General features: G+C 34.2%; 1 non-coding gene across 1 annotated transcript; it reads right to left on the reverse strand.

Annotated features, from left to right (window-relative positions):
- Positions 1-17315: 17315 nt before the first annotated feature.
- On the reverse strand, positions 17316-17417 carry LOC114676533 (U6 spliceosomal RNA). Its single transcript, XR_003727599.1, has one exon. It is a non-coding gene; the product is annotated as a U6 spliceosomal RNA (small nuclear RNA).
- Positions 17418-18066: the final 649 nt, after the last annotated feature.

Here is an 18066-nt window from a genome sequence, read left to right on the forward strand (position 1 = left end):
GTTGAATTTAAAACACTGAAATGAATTCAGCATTTGTAAAAACAGTTGTCTAGAAAGAATACTGTAAATTTTTATATTCTTTTCCTGGATTCTAAAACTAATTGCTATATTAATGTTTTATAGGATAAACGTGAACTATCCCAGTTTTAGATTTTGTATCAGTCTGCAAAGTATTTAAAGTTTTTACCAACTGGCAAATGCACTACTAAATAGTAAGCAAATTCTGGTAAGTGAATCAGGAACAGGGTATAACAGTAGCTATTTTCATAAAGTAATTGGCATAAAAATTTCTAGAACCTCAAAACATAAATAAGTTTTCAGGTTCAACATAAAATAATTAAGAGTTTAAAAGAACAAATAAATAGCTTGATTACCTCCACTTAGAATTAATGATATATTTAGGACAGATAAATATAATATTTATTCAGAGGAAATTAAACATCTGTTATTCTATTGCAAAGTAATTGCTGTCAAGGAAAATATATATGTGTGTATATATTTAAAGCAATTTTTAATTTTACTCCATTCTGTTGAGCATCAGAATTAACTCAATTTTATTTTTATTATTTATTTTTGAGATACAGGATCCCACTCTGTCACCCTGGATGGAGTGCAGTGGCATGAACATGACTCACTAAAGCCTCAACTTCCTTAGCTAAAGTGATCCTCCCACTTCAGCCTCCTAAGTAGCTGGGACTACAGGCACACACCACCATACCTGACTAATTTTTTAAATATTTTGTAGAGAAATGGTCTTGCTCTATGGCCCAGGCTAGCTTAAACTCCTAGGTTCAAGAAGCCCTCCTGCCTCAGCCTCCCAAAGTGCTAGAATTACAGGCATGAGCCACTGCACCTGGTCTAATCTAATTTTATTTTAAAGTGTGTATTTCACTAATGCTATCCAACCGTAATGTGGGGCTTCATTAAGTCAAGAGCAGTAACCAAGATGCTTCAAATGGAAAAAAAAGTATTTCTGATATATTTAGAGGGTACAGTCAACATAGCATTAAAATAAATTGGATGTGGAACTTGAAGGATGAATCATCAAAAGATGAGTCTCACCTTTTGAGGTGCATACAAATAAAAGATACATGTATAGATACGGAAGGCAGGAAACATTTTTCTCTTTGAGTATCTCTCTTTTACCTGAAAATTAGAAAACGAAGTCATGTGTTTTGAGACATGGAGGATCTGGTGGAACAGGGTGTCTTAGCTCAGTCTGCTATAACAGAAGATCACAGCCTGGGAGGCTGAAACAAAAGAAATTTATATCTCACAGTTCGGGAGGGTGGGAGTGCAAGATCAAGGTGTTAATTTGGTTACTGTGAGAACTGTCTTCCTGACTTGCCAATGGCTGCCTTTTTACTGTGTCCTTTCATGGCAGAGATACAGAAAGAGCTCGGATCTCTTACTCTTCTTATAAGGACACTGATCCTTGGGGGCGCCCATGCCATGGCTTCGTCTAAACTGAATTACCACTCAAAGTGTCCACTTCTGATATTATCATATTGGGGATTAGGGCTTCAACGCATACACTTCCGGGGAAAGCAAGTGTTCAGTCCATAACATGGAGTAAATGTTTAGAACAACAATTGTTAGGAACTTTGGAGAAAGCTCAGCCTAGAGACTTTTGGAATGACCACAAAATGGTGCGAAGTATCCACTTGAGGTTGCAGGCCACAGTTTCTCGGTGGCAGCAATAAGCACATTCTTGAGGTCTTTTCCAGAAGTGTTCATGGGACAAAGATATTTGACCTGAATAGATTTTTAGAATAGGTATGACAAAACGAGTAAGTGGAAAGTAATTGAGAGTTGAAAATGATAAGACTTGAAGAAATGCATACTGTCTTAATATCAATATTTATTTATTTACCCTGACAGAAAATATAAGTTTTCTGGATTAGAAAAATTCCAATTATTTACTCATGTGACAATCTTAGCTCTGATACCTCATGCCCGAGTTCCTCAAGCAGCAACAGAGTGAGGATCAGACAGGGCCTCGTATACATGGTTTGTACCAGAGGAGATCATCTCTGTAATTATGAACCATGGAATCTACGGACGGCAGCTAGCATGTTTACCTCACTGGAGGGTAATGTTTATTCTGGAATGTAAAAGGCATCCTCTCTGAGGAAAGGAGGTACGGTTCTTGGGTAGGTTTCATTTTGAATGTAAATAAATGGCTCTAGGAGAATTGTCTCTAAATCTCTCTAGAGGTTTCTTTTCACTCTCAAGATTTGTTTTCCATTCAAACATTTTTTAGTCAAGGGGCCAGTAACCATCAGAGCCCTGATGATAAAGAAACATGACAATATTGATGAGGCATTGTTTACTGACCACATGGTATTCATGCAGGTCCTATGGTAATATGAATGGTACAGTTTATGGATCAGATTTTTCACACAAAGTACACGTGTCTTAGTCCATTTTGTCTTGCCATAAAGATATATGGGGCTGGGTAGCTTATCAAGAAAAAAGATTGCTTTGTTTCACAACTATGAAGGCTGGAAAGTTCAAAATTAGGCTTTTGAATCTGGTAAGGGCCTCAGGCTGTTTCCATTCACGATAGAAGGTGAAGGAGACCCCACTTGCCCAGAGCTCACATGGGGAGAGAAGTAAGAGAATTGGGGAGAGCTGTCAGGCTCTTACTAACAACCAGCTGTAGTGGGAACTTACAGAGCAAGAACTCACTCACATTAATCTATTCATGAGGGATCTGCCCTCAGGACCCAAACACCTCCCAACAGGCCCTACTTCCAGCACTGGGGATCAAATTTCAACATGCGGTGTGGAGAGAACAAACATCCAAACCGTAGCAGCAGGTGAATGTCACCTGAATTGAGGAGGGTGAGCACTAACAAAATTAGAAACTGGGTGGGCTAGTCCTACAGATTATTTAATATCTCAGAGGTTCAGAAATAATTTTTAAAGCCTTTAAAGAATATGTTGCCATGCTCAAGTATAAAGAAAGTAGCGTATTCAGAGTACATGAAAAGAAGAAATTTTGTAAGCAAGCAAGAAATGATCATTGAAAGCCCAAAGAACTTACATCCGTCCCCTACCCTCACTATCTTTTAATGGATTTCATTGGAAAATACACAGCTTTCTTTAAAAAAAAAAAAATCAAATAAAGTGGGCTCTTGGGAAAAGCCTAGTTTGAGTTAAAGCAAAGAGGAACTGAATGTGTTCTATGATGCAGCTGAGTAAATATTGTTTACCATGAAATCAGCATTCTGGAGACTACAAGTGAAAGAACAGACAAGAAAAGATCTGTAGGACAAGAAGTGAAGGTAGAGAACATTCCAAACAATCTCATAATGAGTTTTAAGAAGAATCAATAAGTTAAAGAGTTTATTTTTTAAGTGGTTGAGGTTATAGGAATCTTAGAACAAGACTCTTAAAAAATTATCTTCTGACCTAAGCATAGAACTTGAGTTAATGTTTGTTAAGCAGTTATTTGCAATCTTATAATAATTTCTTCAACGTTCAAATTCATTTGTGAGCAAGTACTCAGAAGAGATAAAAGAATGGTAGACATCCGTGTTGAAGACGCTGTACAAAGCATCTCCACACACAGCGGATCTGTGACTGTGGGCAGTGAGGAGGGTTCTGAGAGAAAAATCCTAGAAGCTGGGGTCCGGATTAGGAGCAGCAGGGAGACCTCTCTCAGGTCAGGTTTGTCTCACAGTCTTGGACAGATATTTAACTAAAAATCAAAGAAACTGGAGAAACCGCTACTATTTTACTATTTTTCCTCCTTTGTATTTCATTCTCCTTGAGTTTCACTTGCTCTTTCTTCTCCCTTATTTTTTGCTTCCTACTTATCACTCCTCATCCTTCATCCTGTCTTTTTCTTTCTCCCTTCATCACCTTTTTTTTTTTTTTTTTTTTTGAGATGGAGTCTTGCTGTGTTGCCCAGGCTCCAACATAGTGGTGAGAAATAGGCTCCCTGCAAGCTCCGCCTCCCGGGTTCCCGCCATTCTCCTGCCTCAGCCTCCCGAGTAGCTGGGACCACAGGCGCCGCCACCACCCCTGGCTAATTTTTTTGTATTTTGAGCAGAGACGGGGTTTCACAATGTTAGCCAGGATGGTCTCCATCTTCTGACCTCGTGATCTGCCCGCCTTGGCCTCCCAAAGTGCTGGGATTACAGGCGTGAACCACCGCGCCTGGCCTCTTTTTTATTTGTTTATTTTTTTTCTCTTTAACTTTTTTCATTTTCTTCTTTCTCTTTTCTGGAACATTGCTGACCCACCTCCCATAAAAAAGGAAGAGTTGTGTTCGACCTTTTCAGCCTGTTCTGGTCCAAGGGGTAATATGCTTCTCAGAGGTTCTCTACGGGCTCTATTTAAAAATCTATATTTCCAATAACTGCTGATTGGCCATAATTCATGTGACCCTATTCTGAGATATTGGTCAGTAGGAGGAAGAAGACTGAAGTGTTATGACTGGGCTCATAATTTATTACTGAGTCCCAGTTTAAGAGAATGATAGTACAAGTAGCAGTGTTAGAACCTTGATAATTAAATTTATAAGGCAAATTCCTCTAGATTACTCATCTGTATCAATTCTTCTTTTGGCAAATGGGTTTCTGATACTAATGTACAACCTTGAATCACATTTCTTTTAATTAAGATCCTTACCCCTACTTTCATCCATATTGCAGAACAGGCAGCTGCGTGCTTATTCAATTTACTCAGAACATGGCCCGTCTAAACAATGCTGTGATAATCATTGAAATGTGAAATAACACAAAATGTACATTGGCATGCGATAAAACATCTGATACTCTTCCCCAAAAATCTTGTTGAAAACTTAAATGTTTAAGGTTTTTTGTCTTTGATAAAGTAAAATTTTTTTTTATGTTTGCTTGAGAAAAAGAGAAAAATACCCCAAAAGGAATTGACTGAAAACAGTAAAACTCATCCAATTTAGGGTTTTAAGTGTGGATTACTAAATTTTGGATATGTTTTATTTGATATTTTTAGTACTTCCTATTTAAGTTAATCAAGTAACATGATCGCCCCAAATTTTCATTGTAAAAACTGGGCATATGAAATTAGAAGAAAAAAAATGAGTTTCAGAAACTATTTTAACTTTTGCTTAGTGTCATTTTAGTTCAAGTTTTGGGCAGAGATTCAGGCCAGTTCTTATTTTATCCAAACTAGTGCATCCCGAATCATAATGCTAGCAACCAGCTGTGTTGATTCACTTGCATTTGGTACATGTTTTATTGGGTTGCAGAGGAAAAGAATTTAATTTTATTATGTGCTCAAACAAGGGTACTTTTTAAGTCAAAAACAACACAGGACCATCTCTTATTTTTGCCACACTTCTTATGACAGTAATGAATGATCACGTTATTTGCATCTTTTACGCTAGTCCACAACTAATTTGAAATAAACTTTTTTCCTTGCTAGAATATAAAATAGAAGCCTTTAATCTGTTTTATTATTTAATAATTTAAAATATCAAATTAATAGTCTCTTCCTTAAGTTATTGGTTAGAAGAATATGTTAAAAGATGCCCAAAATGACATTATATCCTATTATAAAGTCATCTGTCCTGTTATTTTGATTTACATGCAGTCAAGAAAAGATAATGAAAATGTGGAGATTGACAATATATGAGTTCAATATATAAACACACACACACACGTACAGGTACACCCACATCATTCAGTATTAGTTAAGTATCAGTCAATTTGTTTCCACATTATTGAAAAGAGATATCACTTTCAAATTGACTTTATACATAAATTCAGCTGACTTTGATTCATTTGTAAATAAAATGTAGAGTGAGCTAAATAACTGGCAATATCCCAGAATATTTTACCTCACCATGTTAATTTAAGATACAATTTTGAATGTGTTTGACCATGGAAAATTACCTGCTCGATTAGGTGCTCCATATACACATCATATTTGAGACTAACTCCAATTAAATTCTAATTAAATGCAATAAAATTATACTGTGTTCTTCAGATACCCCAAGATTGAAAATTAGGTAAACTGCTTCTAAAAATAAATGTATATAGGTGAGGGTTTCCATGATATAATCTAAATAAACTGGAAAGCCTATTAAGTTAGATTCTATACTTTGTAGTACTTCAAAATTTCCTATATTATGTTCATAACAAAAGTTATTTTAATTACCTTGATATATAGGACTAGTCTGCATAGGAACAAGTCGGTTCCTCCAGAATTGTTTTATGTAAATACATTTCTGAAACCTCAGCTAATACATATTATATTCTCATTTTATTTTTATGATAACAAAAGCATGCATACCTGTTTGATAAGCAAATGATACCTATTATATAATACATAATTCAGCATTTTAATATCAAAATAAGAATCTTTACATGATGCAATTAGGACTCAGAATCTAAGAATGTAAAATAATAAAAGCAGCGTATCTTGTTACTGAGCAGGCTCAAACTGTAAAATTATTCATTTCTTGTCAAATTACTAACATATTAAATAACCCACTATTAAGAAAACAGTTTTTTCCATGCGTAGAAATAATTCTAAATACTTTTCTCTTCACATTTTTGAAGTCTCAGTCCTAGGAATCCGTGGTCAGTGAAGGGCAATTCCAGTAGGTGGAGTAATAGTAAAGCAAATACTCTGTCTGACGCTAACTCTGCTTCTGTTGGCATTTTGGGCAAAAATTAGCATAAATCAGATGAGGTTAATATAGAATAGAAGCAAAAAGCATAAGTATAGATAAACACGTTGCTTTGCACGGTAAATGTATTGCTGTAGAACAAAAACATATTCCCTTTAGTCTTCAATTTTCTCTGTATTTTTCTTGTGCACTTTAAAGATGTTTCCTGGAGAAGTTGCATTTAATACAAAAGTCTGAGAGACTAGCTCATTATCAGCAGCACCAAATTTGACAGAGAGCTCCTATGTAATGTGTTGGGGGAAATCAGAAAGGACAGGCTCAGGCAAATTCAACGTTGGTATTAGGGTCGTTTGAGACTTCAGAGAGAGGCTTTTCTAATAAGGTCATGGCCTTGCCAACCCACACTTCTTTAGCCTGGTCGGAGCCTTCACTGTCCTGTGCGGAAGCATGACAGAGAGATCTTTGCCAAGGAGAGGGGAGACAGAGACACACACACACGCACACAAAGGATGGATGTTCTAATTCTGTTCCTCCTAGGAAGCATATTGAGCTTCACCAGAAGTTTATTTACCAAGCAAATATAGATAAATATAAAAATGTTCATTTATTTTATATCTATTTTCAAAACTGAAGAAGAATGTACATTTTTATACTTGTCTGCCATCTTCCATGATTCAGAGCAGAAGTCTCCCCACCCACACCTAAACTCTGGTCATGAAATCTTACACAGAGCTCCACTTGAACAAGGAAATATGTGTCTGCTGCCAAAAGGAGGGCCCGGGATCACTCCTGGAACGGACGGCAATTTACAAGGTCTCCTATGTGCTTTTTAGTTCTTGTAGGTAAATGTAGAGACTAATCCTCAGCATGCCAGAATATTCTGGTTTAGAATCGTAAAGATCTAATGGCCAGCTTGTTTTTATGTTTTTTTCTTCAGCCTGTGAAGCGGAGTATGTTAGTTAATGCCTTGAAATCTAAATTACATACACTCCTGTAGTCACACCCAGAAACATAAAGCACCTTCAATCTTTTTATATCTTCAAAGTATTACAAATAAATAATTGAGGTCGATTAAAAAAACATGCATTTCATTAGTCTCGTTGTTGCTTCTTTGTGTTATGTCTGACATTGTCCATTATCCAGATAAATAAATGTAGGCATTATTTTACCAAATATGCACAAATGGGAAAACATTATTATAAACCATGGATCCCATATTCTATAATAATCATTTGTTATCAAATATTTTCCTTTAAGATGGTTTAACAACATTATAATTCCGTATCATCATAGAAATAAAAAAGATGATGAAATAATTAACTAGTATTCTACTGAAATTACTCAAAAATAAACTGCAAATACTTAAATTCATCTTCTCACTTTTATTCTCTTTATCTCCCTGTATGTATCTTCACTAATTTAGGGGAAATATATAGGATGTGGCTTGTACACTTCTACAGTCTGTCTGAATTTACCTCACTGAGACTCATTAGACAAATGAGCATAAAATTCCAAAAATCCAAAAGCACCTCATAATGGGCATTTACATTAGCATAATTGAATAGCACAGAAGTTAAAAAAAAATGCTTTAAGATCTAAACAAAAGTAAGCCTTTAATCAAGACACTCTTGATTCTTTTTATAAATGTTAAACAGAGAGAAAAATCAGTGCTTTCATGTAAATATTTTCCACATCATAATCAACTCAAATTTTGCTAATTTCTCTTGTCTGTGTAATTCCATATCCCTCACAAGCACATAACCATTTTTGAACAGCAGATCTGTGGAATCCCTGAAGACACATTGACATTTTTTCCTCATTTTGAGGGGATAAAAAATTTATGAGTTACTACCAGGAGGATAAAAGTATCTTATCTGGGAATAGTCAATCAATTAAGTGAAATAAATTTTATTGGAATATATTGTGTTGGTGGGAACATTCCCTCTCTCTGATTTCAAATGAAGGTACTTGTGTTAGAATATTACCCCTTATGACTCTCACCAGCTTTTATTTCTGTATTTACTGAATACCTGACTGGTTGATAACAAGACACTGTCATTCACTGATGGGTTCATATTTCTTGAATTTGTAGAATTAAAGCATTGAAAGTTTTCAATTACAGAATATTTGCTTTTTTTTTCCTACCTCAACCAGAAGAGGCAGCTATCTTGAAAACTCAAGTTGCTTTGCAGACACAGTCTTTTCCTCAGATATATGGGTTGTTCCAAGATATTCCCAAGTACAGAAAATGGGGATAATGTAGGAATAGGAAAGAATAATACCCAAACCTTTTTAAACAGAAATCTAAAGTGACCTATACTTTTTTATGTTTATACATTTATATCCATCTGACTGACTCTTGTGTCTTATTTCTCGATTAGCCTTCAATTTAGGAAGGAAGGAAATAAGTGCTATGAATCAACTGACTCAATTCCTAGATAGTTTGAAGACATTCTGTTAACAGCTCTGCTCTTAAGTATGGCATCAACTTCGAAATACTTCACTTGAAATAACTCAGTTTGGTTTACTAAAAATGAGAACATTGCATCAGAGAAAATTTACTATTATCTCTCCTAACTAGTAGTGTCTTCTAAAATTATCTTTAACCAGAAGATAGTTGTAAAATAACAGTACAATCAGCTGATATGACAATATTTTCCTTGATAAAGCAGCCACTTAAATGTTAAGGCCTTCTTATCAGGCCAATGTAACATTAACAGGTTGAATCTTTTCTAATACATTTCGGTTACTAGATTATGAAATGAATTTTTGATTATATATTTCAGTTTAGGCTATGCAAATGGAAGAATTCATTTTGTCAAAAGATAGCATACTGTGGCTTCCTGCATATGAGGCTTTAATTTACTAAAAAGCTTCAATGAAAGCATTGATAAAACAATATTATTTAAGATTATATAAAGTAGTGATAAATTAGGATGACACTCTCAGCACAATTAGAAGTATAATTTTACAAATAATTAGGTCAAACTTCTGTAATGTCTTTCACTTCAAACTGATATGCTATATTATCTTACAGTCTCCTCTAGAGAAAAATGGGTAGTTCTGAAAAATTTTACAATCTCTACTTAAAGACAGTACCAGTAGTCTTGAATTTTAAGTAAAAATTAAAACTGGCAAAAAATTTGGCCTTATGGTCCTATTAATATATGAAGTCACAAAACTCAAGAGAATTAGCTCAACAGGAAGGAAAAAAAAAGAAAAAAAACCCTGCACATCTATATTGGAGACTATTGTTCAAGGATAGAAAGCAGATTTTTTCCCTTACAAATGTAAAAGATTAATGTGTTTGTGGATAGGAAAGAAATTCTAGAGACTGTCTTCCTAATCTCTCTGACATACAGGCACACACTTGTACAATTTTAAAGGCATAGCATGGTTTAAAGTAGAATATTATATATGGCACCTTGTGACTTGAAAATGATATTTCCAGTAGGAATGTAATACTAGCACAAAGAAAGTACATTTTGGAGAAGGAAAAAAAATCATTATGTAGTAAGATCCATCTTATCTAGATGGCAAAAGAGGTCATGTCAGTCATGAAGGACAATTCCAAACTATAGCAGCTGAGCAAAATTCCATTATAAATCATCTCAATATAACATCTCAATATACATAGAATCAATTTTACGAAGTCATCAAATCGTGACCTCATTTTGATAGTGATATATAAAGTAACTGTAGACCTGGCTTCGCTACTAACTAGTACAATCATGGATTGATGCTTCCCCTTTTTGAGTATTATTGTCCTCATCTGTAAAATATGAGGATTAGAATAGGTGATCTCTAAAGGTCCCTGTGGAGTGAACATTCTGTGTTTGTTTTCCTGAAAACACAGAGAGAATGCACTCAAAATGTTATTCTTATTTCTCAATCAGCACTCTTGAATGTGATTATGTTGTATTTTAAATGAAGAATAAACAAACTATAGGTTTAGTTAAGCTACATACATCAATTATCGAGAAATACGAGTGAATTCTCCACCTGCTCAGAAAAGAAAGTCGCTTATGAAAATATTTATTTAAAAGGTAATGCTTTTTGATGTTGTGAAGCCTTCTAATTCAAATCTATATGACTTACTAGTTCTCAACATATATACATTACATAATAAACGTATGGGCATAAAATAACCTCAAATCATTAAGTGGTTTAAGTTATAAAAGTAACTTGTATGCTTATAAAATAGTCTTCTGCTGGATTTATCAATGTCAACACTATTGACATATTGGGCTGGATAATTCTTTGGTGTAGAGAAGTGTCCTGAGTATTGTAGGATGATTGGCAACATCCTTGGCCTCTAGATGTTACTATCAACCCCTCCCAATAAGTTGTGGCTATCAAACCTGTCTCCAGGGAAGCAAATATCTTCTAGGAAGTAAATGGTCCCTGATTGAGACCCACTGGTCCCCTGAAATGTTGTCTATGTACACATGCTATCAGGAAAGTGTTCCTTAAAATGCTGTCATCCTAATGGATATAGAAAGTAGAATAATAGACATTGCCAACTTTAAAAGGTGGGTAGGTGGCAGGGGAGAGACCAGAAATTACTTAATGGATACAGTGTACACTATTTGGGTGGTGGCTACATTAAAGCCCAAGCTTCACATATACACAATATATCCATGTAACAAAACTGCCCTTGTACCCCCTAAATCTATTATTTAAAATAAAGTTTTTTTAAGAAGTTCTCATCCTAATTTTCCAGCATATATTCTTCAATCAGTTGTAAATGTTTATTACATTTTGTGTGGAATTCTAGCAGCATACCAGTAAAAAAGGAAGATTATTTCATCTTGATTTTCCTAAAACTTTGAATAAAATTACAGTGAAGCCATATAAAAACCCAAATAGGGCTTCTGCTGAAGAACTGAATTCAACAAAGTAGTTCCCTTTACACAAAATCTCCTTATTACTGGACAAGCAGTCTTACGTTCCTGTGTGCTGTATAACTAAGATGCAGCTGATTGAATTCTATGCCCTTCTTCATGACCTCTGCACTCAAAATATTTTATTATGCTAAAGAAAATCATCCTTTTTACCACTGGTTTTGAGCCAGCAAGTTCTTTGGTTCCTAATGAAAATGCTTTATTTACTAAGAGTTTTGTTTTGTTTTGCCTTCCTTGTGAATCTATGACATTCTCATTATTATTCATTTGCATATATTGAAGCTTATTTCATATATATTAATATTTTAAAAGTAAGCATGATTACAGCTACCATGCATCTATGCCCTGGAGAATTCTATTGAGGCAAAGTCATAACTGGTATTAAACCTAGAGAGAATTATGCGTGTCCATAGAGAGAATGTTATTCACTCAGAGCATGGCCACATGGTGACTTCAATCAGGTTTACTTTTCAAGTGTTAAATGGACTGAGTGACTCTAAAGGTTTTTGGATCCTGTCCAAAACTGGAGTTGTGTAGTTTCTGTTGTAAGTTCAGGTTCTGTGGTTAAATTGGAAGAATCTTTAATATGAAGAAAATAAGTCCAATTCCTAAAAGAAAATGTATTACACAAAATAAGATTATAGTTTATTTATATGCTAATTAGTAAAGCATGTTGCAAATCCAAAGAATGCCATGGAGTTTTTTTTCTTCTAAGCATAAAGAATACAACCAATGCTACTTATGCACTAATAAGGTTTATTTTTCTAATAGTAATGATCCTTTTTCTTTCATTCCGTACTCATCTACTGAAAAGCATCTCAAATAGTGCATTTTCTTATCAAATGTATAATTTCTAAAACTTACTTGCCACATTCATTCTTGTTAAAAAAACAAATAGCAAGAATGTTTAAAACTATAATTGCTATAAATCTAAATGCAACTTAAAAGAGTGAACTGAAATGTTCCCCTGCAGATTTAACTGTTATTCTCCTCACTGTCCAATTACATAGTGAGTTGCAATTACAACTGACCATTTATCCCAGCTACTATATATATTAAAATTCCACATATATTTCATAATCTGTTTTCTATTTGTCATTCGAGTATGTAACTTTTACCAAGTATTCTAAAAGTAAGGCAAAGTTAATGTTTAATGTTTTTTTGTTTTGCTTTAACCCAGGGGGAAAAAAGGTTTATTTTTAAAGACTACTTCTGAGTTCATATAATTTAAGGTATACAAAGAAAAGGGTTAATCAGATATTTGCAATAATGAGTTAATGTAGATCAATAATAAAGAGAATTCAAGTTTGAATCCTGACATTATCTAGTTATAAGGAGAATTGTTCACTTTTTTTCTATCAATATTTATAGAAAAGGTAGCAGTATTACAATGGGCTACCAGCTCAGAATCAGACTGCCTGCATTTTCTTCTCTCTTTTATTTCCTTGCCTTAAATCATGGGGATTTAATTAAACACTCTGTCCCTCAGTCTCTCTAGCTTCTTTATTCTTATTTTTGTCTAACATGTATGTGTGTCATTTAAATTAAATCACACAGTACATGTATGTTATTTTGAACAGATAAGCATAGTAAGCACTCAATAAGCATTAGCCCTATTACTATGTAATTCCCACTTTTGCAGAAAATTATGAAAATATCAATTCATCTTCAAACACCAAAATCTCATCTTAAATTAACACGTGTTGTGGGAGGGACCCGGTGGGAGGTAATTGAATCACGGGGACAGGTCTTTCCTGTGCTGTTCTTGTGATAGTGAATAAGTCTCACAAGATCTGATGGTTTTAAAAAGGCGAGTTAATGTCTCAAGCTCTCTTCTCTTGCCTGCCGCCATGTGAAAGGTGGCTTTCCCCTTCTGCCATGCTTGTGAGGCCTCCCCGACCACGTGGAACTGTGAGTCCGTCAAACCTCTACTTTTGTAAATTGCCCCGTGTTGGGAATGTCTTTCTTTATGAGCAGCATGAAAACGGGCTAACACAGACAACAAAATATATTATGTAAGGCCAATCATGCAAATTATTGTGCATTTTGTCATAAAATAAAAATTTATTTGTATATTTCAACACAAATTTAATATTTAATGAATACTTTTCCTCTACAAAGAGTAATAGATTCTCAAAATGAAAATCAATTATTGTAACTTAGTTTTTATTTCTAGTTGTTTATAAATCATGAAAATAAATGTTTATCTTAAAGCCAGTTCTGAATAAAGAATAGCAGAATATGCTAACCAAAGTATATCATTTGGCATAAGGATTACTTTGAGCTGAAGAGAATTGAAAAGAAGCTGATACAAAAAATTCTTTCCCCCCAACCCTGTTTGCAAGGCATAAATTTATAAAGGTGTCCCTTCTCCCCTTTATACTGGGAAGGACAAAAGTTGGTCAGCAAAGACAACCTTAGACCCTTATTATCCTGAAGACTTATTTGTCCAGAGGAATCTATGTAACAAACTTTATTATCCTTTGTCTACCATTAGTTCCCCTTGTATTTGCCTTGCCGCAATTTGTTGCCCCTAAAGACTTAAGGTCCTTTGCCTTTGTCTTGTCACATCTCTGAAATTGAATTGTCTTTTGTTGAAGATGATATGTAAGCTGATGTTCTAAGTCTTTGAGAATTGCTTATTGCCTGGGTATCTCCTATATATATAAGAAATTAATGTCAATAAAACTCTTGGTTTTTTTTTCTTGTTAATCTGTCCTTTGTTATAGGGGTCCCAGATAAAAATTCAGAACGGTAGAGGACAGTTTATTTTTTTCCCCTACATATACATAGGTATAATCTCTTTACCTTACTTTCAACTATAATACACACTAAAAATTGTTGGCATCTCTTGCATTGTTTCTGCTTGTCTGGAAAAATTTATGTATTTTGTAATTTAATCTTCAAAATGACCTCATAATTTAGATATTACTATCCTAATTTATGGTATGAAAAAACAGAACCCACAAGTTCTAGGAGGAAAACTGTGATTCAAAATCAAATCCATGTGATTCTTACCATATTATGGCTTGAGTGAAATGACAGCCCTAAGTTTCAAGGAGCCCTCTTACTTGAATGCATGTATTTGCTTGAAGACTTGATCCAGGGAAAGAAGATAGAGAAAGATAAATACAACTTAAAACAAAAGAAGATAAGTATCCCCAATTTTCATGGCACATAGAAGCAAAGTAAAATTAGCCTGGGGTGGCTTTCTGACTTTTTCCACCTATTTTTAACTCACCACTCCAATTTATCAGTCTCTAAAATATTCCTTTCTGAAATAAAGATGTGGGGGGAATGAAATCTTTGAAAGTAGCTGAGACATGTGCCAGGGGCTGTGCTAGGAATGATATCATTAACTACATGTTATAAAAAGAAAACCTTGGGGGAGATAGGGAGACTGAGGCTTACAGAGATGAAGAAATTTACCCAAAGGCTTGGCAAGTCGGGTTGACATTTGAAAGTGATTCTGTCTAACACTAAAACCCAAACTTTGGAAGTGGAAATTTGTTCTTTTCAGTAAACTAATTTAAGGATTTTCTGGCCCTGTGCACGTAGATCCTTATTTTAAAACAAAAATGGTCAATAAAAATAATTGTATTTATTCTCTGTAACTCTCAGTCACATCCCTTCATTAACCAGCAGTGGAATTAGATACATTGATTTTTGAGTTAAACTCTGATATCCTGAATGAAAATTAATATGTAATAAATATTTTTACACTATTTGAACCGTAACTTTATGCTATTTAATTCAACTTCAAAATACTAATACATAGGAGTATTAAATACCATTTGCCATGATGGTTTACAATTTCTAATGCAAAAAAGAAAATTATGAATCATTGCTTTCCTTAGTGCAGTCCTTCAAAAATATCAAAGATATTTCAAAAGATGAAGTGTTACTTTTTTAAAAGATAAGCTAAAATATTATCAATGAGACAAATTCACAGTAAGAACAGCTTACAATGGGAGGCTGAGGATTAAAATTTCTCTCATTATAAAGGATTCTCAGTAGGAAGCTGGGTTATTTCTGAGCTTAGTACAATACAGATGAAGCCTGACATGAACCTATAAGCAGTAGCAAAAATGACTTTGGATAAGGTTTAACTTTACAGTAATTTGCAACTACCAGATCAATATTTCAAGGAAGGCATTGAATTCTACTTAACCTACTTCTGGTTTCTGAAAAATATCTAAATATGTAAGAGTTTAAAAACATAGAATACAATTACATATACATTTATAACTATTGTCCCCACTGTAGGTATCTTCCAAATAATTGCTTTATATTATAGTCATGTATTGTAATGACTGTAATATTCTTTTTCTTTTTTTTAAAATTTATTTATTATTATTATACTTTAAGTTGTAGGGTACATGTGCATAACGTGCAGGTTTGTTACATATGTATACTTGTGCCATGTTGGTGTGCTGCACCCATCAACTCGTCATTTACATCAGGTATAACTCCCAATGCAATCCCTCCCCACTTCCCCCTCCCCATGATAGGCCCCTGTGTGTGATGTTCCCCTTCCTGAGTCCAAGTGATCTCATTGTTCAGTTCCCACCTATGAGTGAGAACATGCGGTGTTTGGTTTTCTGTTCTTGTGATAGTTTGCTAAGAATGATGGTTTCCAGCTGCATCCATGTCCCTACAAAGGACACAAACTCATCCTTTTTGATGTCTGCATAGTATTCCATGGTGTATATGTGCCACATTTTCTTAATCCAATCTGTCACTGATGGACATTTGGGTTGATTCCAAGTCTTTGCTATTGTGAATAGTGCCGCAATAAACATACGTGTGCATGTGTCTTTATAGCAGCATAATTTATAATCCTTTGGGTATATACCCAGTAATGGGATGGCTGGGACACGAGAAATACGTGACAAATAATATTCTTTTTCTTAATTAAGTTGGTTCTCTATTGTGTTTGTGGCTTATCTCTTCAGTAGGTGTCAAAAAAAAAAAAATCCAAGAAAGCAGTCATAGATTTATAGTCTACACCATAGACTATAAATGAATGCTGAATAAATGAATGAATGCATGAACCAGTCCTAGATTTTTAAGACAATGTTTTGAAATGGAGATGTTATTTTCAAGGTGAAATTTGAACTACAAATCTGTGAATAATTTGATTTGATCACTTAAATATTTATTTCTGTAACATTAATCTTACCTGTTTCCCCAAAGTAGGAGAAGTAATAATTAAGTTAGAACTAATAAGCCAGAAGCGCCTCCTGCGGGCTCACAGGAAAAGCAGTAATCTTTCTTTACATTTTGTTACTCCTATCTTGCTTGCAGTGTAAAATGGCCTAGCACCTGCTCACACTTGAGAGAGAGTTCATTAATATTTAATTTAGATGACTAAAAAGGGGAAAACATTATTCTTATGCAAAATTATCTTTTTCTCCAAAACGATTTCCTTGTTTTACAAAAATGCCACAAAAATTCCACACAGATTTTCTTTTATCTAGCACCAATAAGACACATATTTTTTAAAAAACAAGTTTTATGTACTTTTTCAGCTTTGTTTTCAGCTTTGTTCAGATGTGATTGACAAAAAAAAATTATTATTATTTAAGGTGTACAATACAGTATTTTGGTATATCTTGTATAATGATTCCCAAAATCAAAGTAATTAACGTCTACATCACTTGACATAGATAGATTTTTGCTGGAGTGGGGGGGAGTTTTTTTTTTTGTTTTTTGTTTTTTCTTATTTTTTGGCTGAGAACACTTAATATCTATCTACTCTTTTAATACATTTGAAATATATAAAACATACAGGATGCTTCATGAATTCACATGTCATTTTTGCAAAAGGGCCATACTAATCTTTGTATCATTCCAATTTTAATATATGTACAGTTGAAGTGAGCAATAGTCCTCTTTTTTTTGTGAGAGGAAATCCTCCTTCTTTAGAAAATCTGCTTTTTTTGTAATATTGAGATTTCAATAATATTGACTGAAACTTATTGCCTATGAAAATCTTTTAAACGGAATCTTAGAATTGATGAGATATAAACTTGGTGAGGCCATCATCTCTATGAAACATTATAATAAATATTAAAATTAAAGAGACATTCGATGAAAAGAAGAGCCTAGTAGCAGCAATAAAGATGACATCATAGACAAACAGATCCGCAGCAAAGCTGTCAACACCAATAATGGGAGCCAGAAGACAGTGGAGTGATTTCTTCAGAATGACAGAAAACACAGCTATCAACCTAGATTCACTGGCACAACAAAACTCTCTACTAATACTGAAAGTAAAATAATGATAGTTTGCAATGAACTAGGCTTGATTTTACACTAATATTTCTTACCCAAAGAAATTTCTAAATTATATATTTCAGGGAGAAAAAAAAATCCCGAATGGTCTGTGTTGCAAGAAATAACAGTGAAAAAAAAATTGTATGGTAAAGAAGTGCAAATACAGGGGTTTGAGGTGAACATGAAAATGCCATCTACAAATCTGGAGGCCAGAGCAGATTCTTCCCCAGCAGTCCTTAGAAGGAAACAGCTTGC

This window comes from Macaca mulatta, chromosome 2, assembly GCF_049350105.2.
Source record: "Macaca mulatta isolate MMU2019108-1 chromosome 2, T2T-MMU8v2.0, whole genome shotgun sequence".
In the NCBI taxonomy this organism is placed as follows: domain Eukaryota; kingdom Metazoa; phylum Chordata; class Mammalia; order Primates; family Cercopithecidae; genus Macaca; species Macaca mulatta.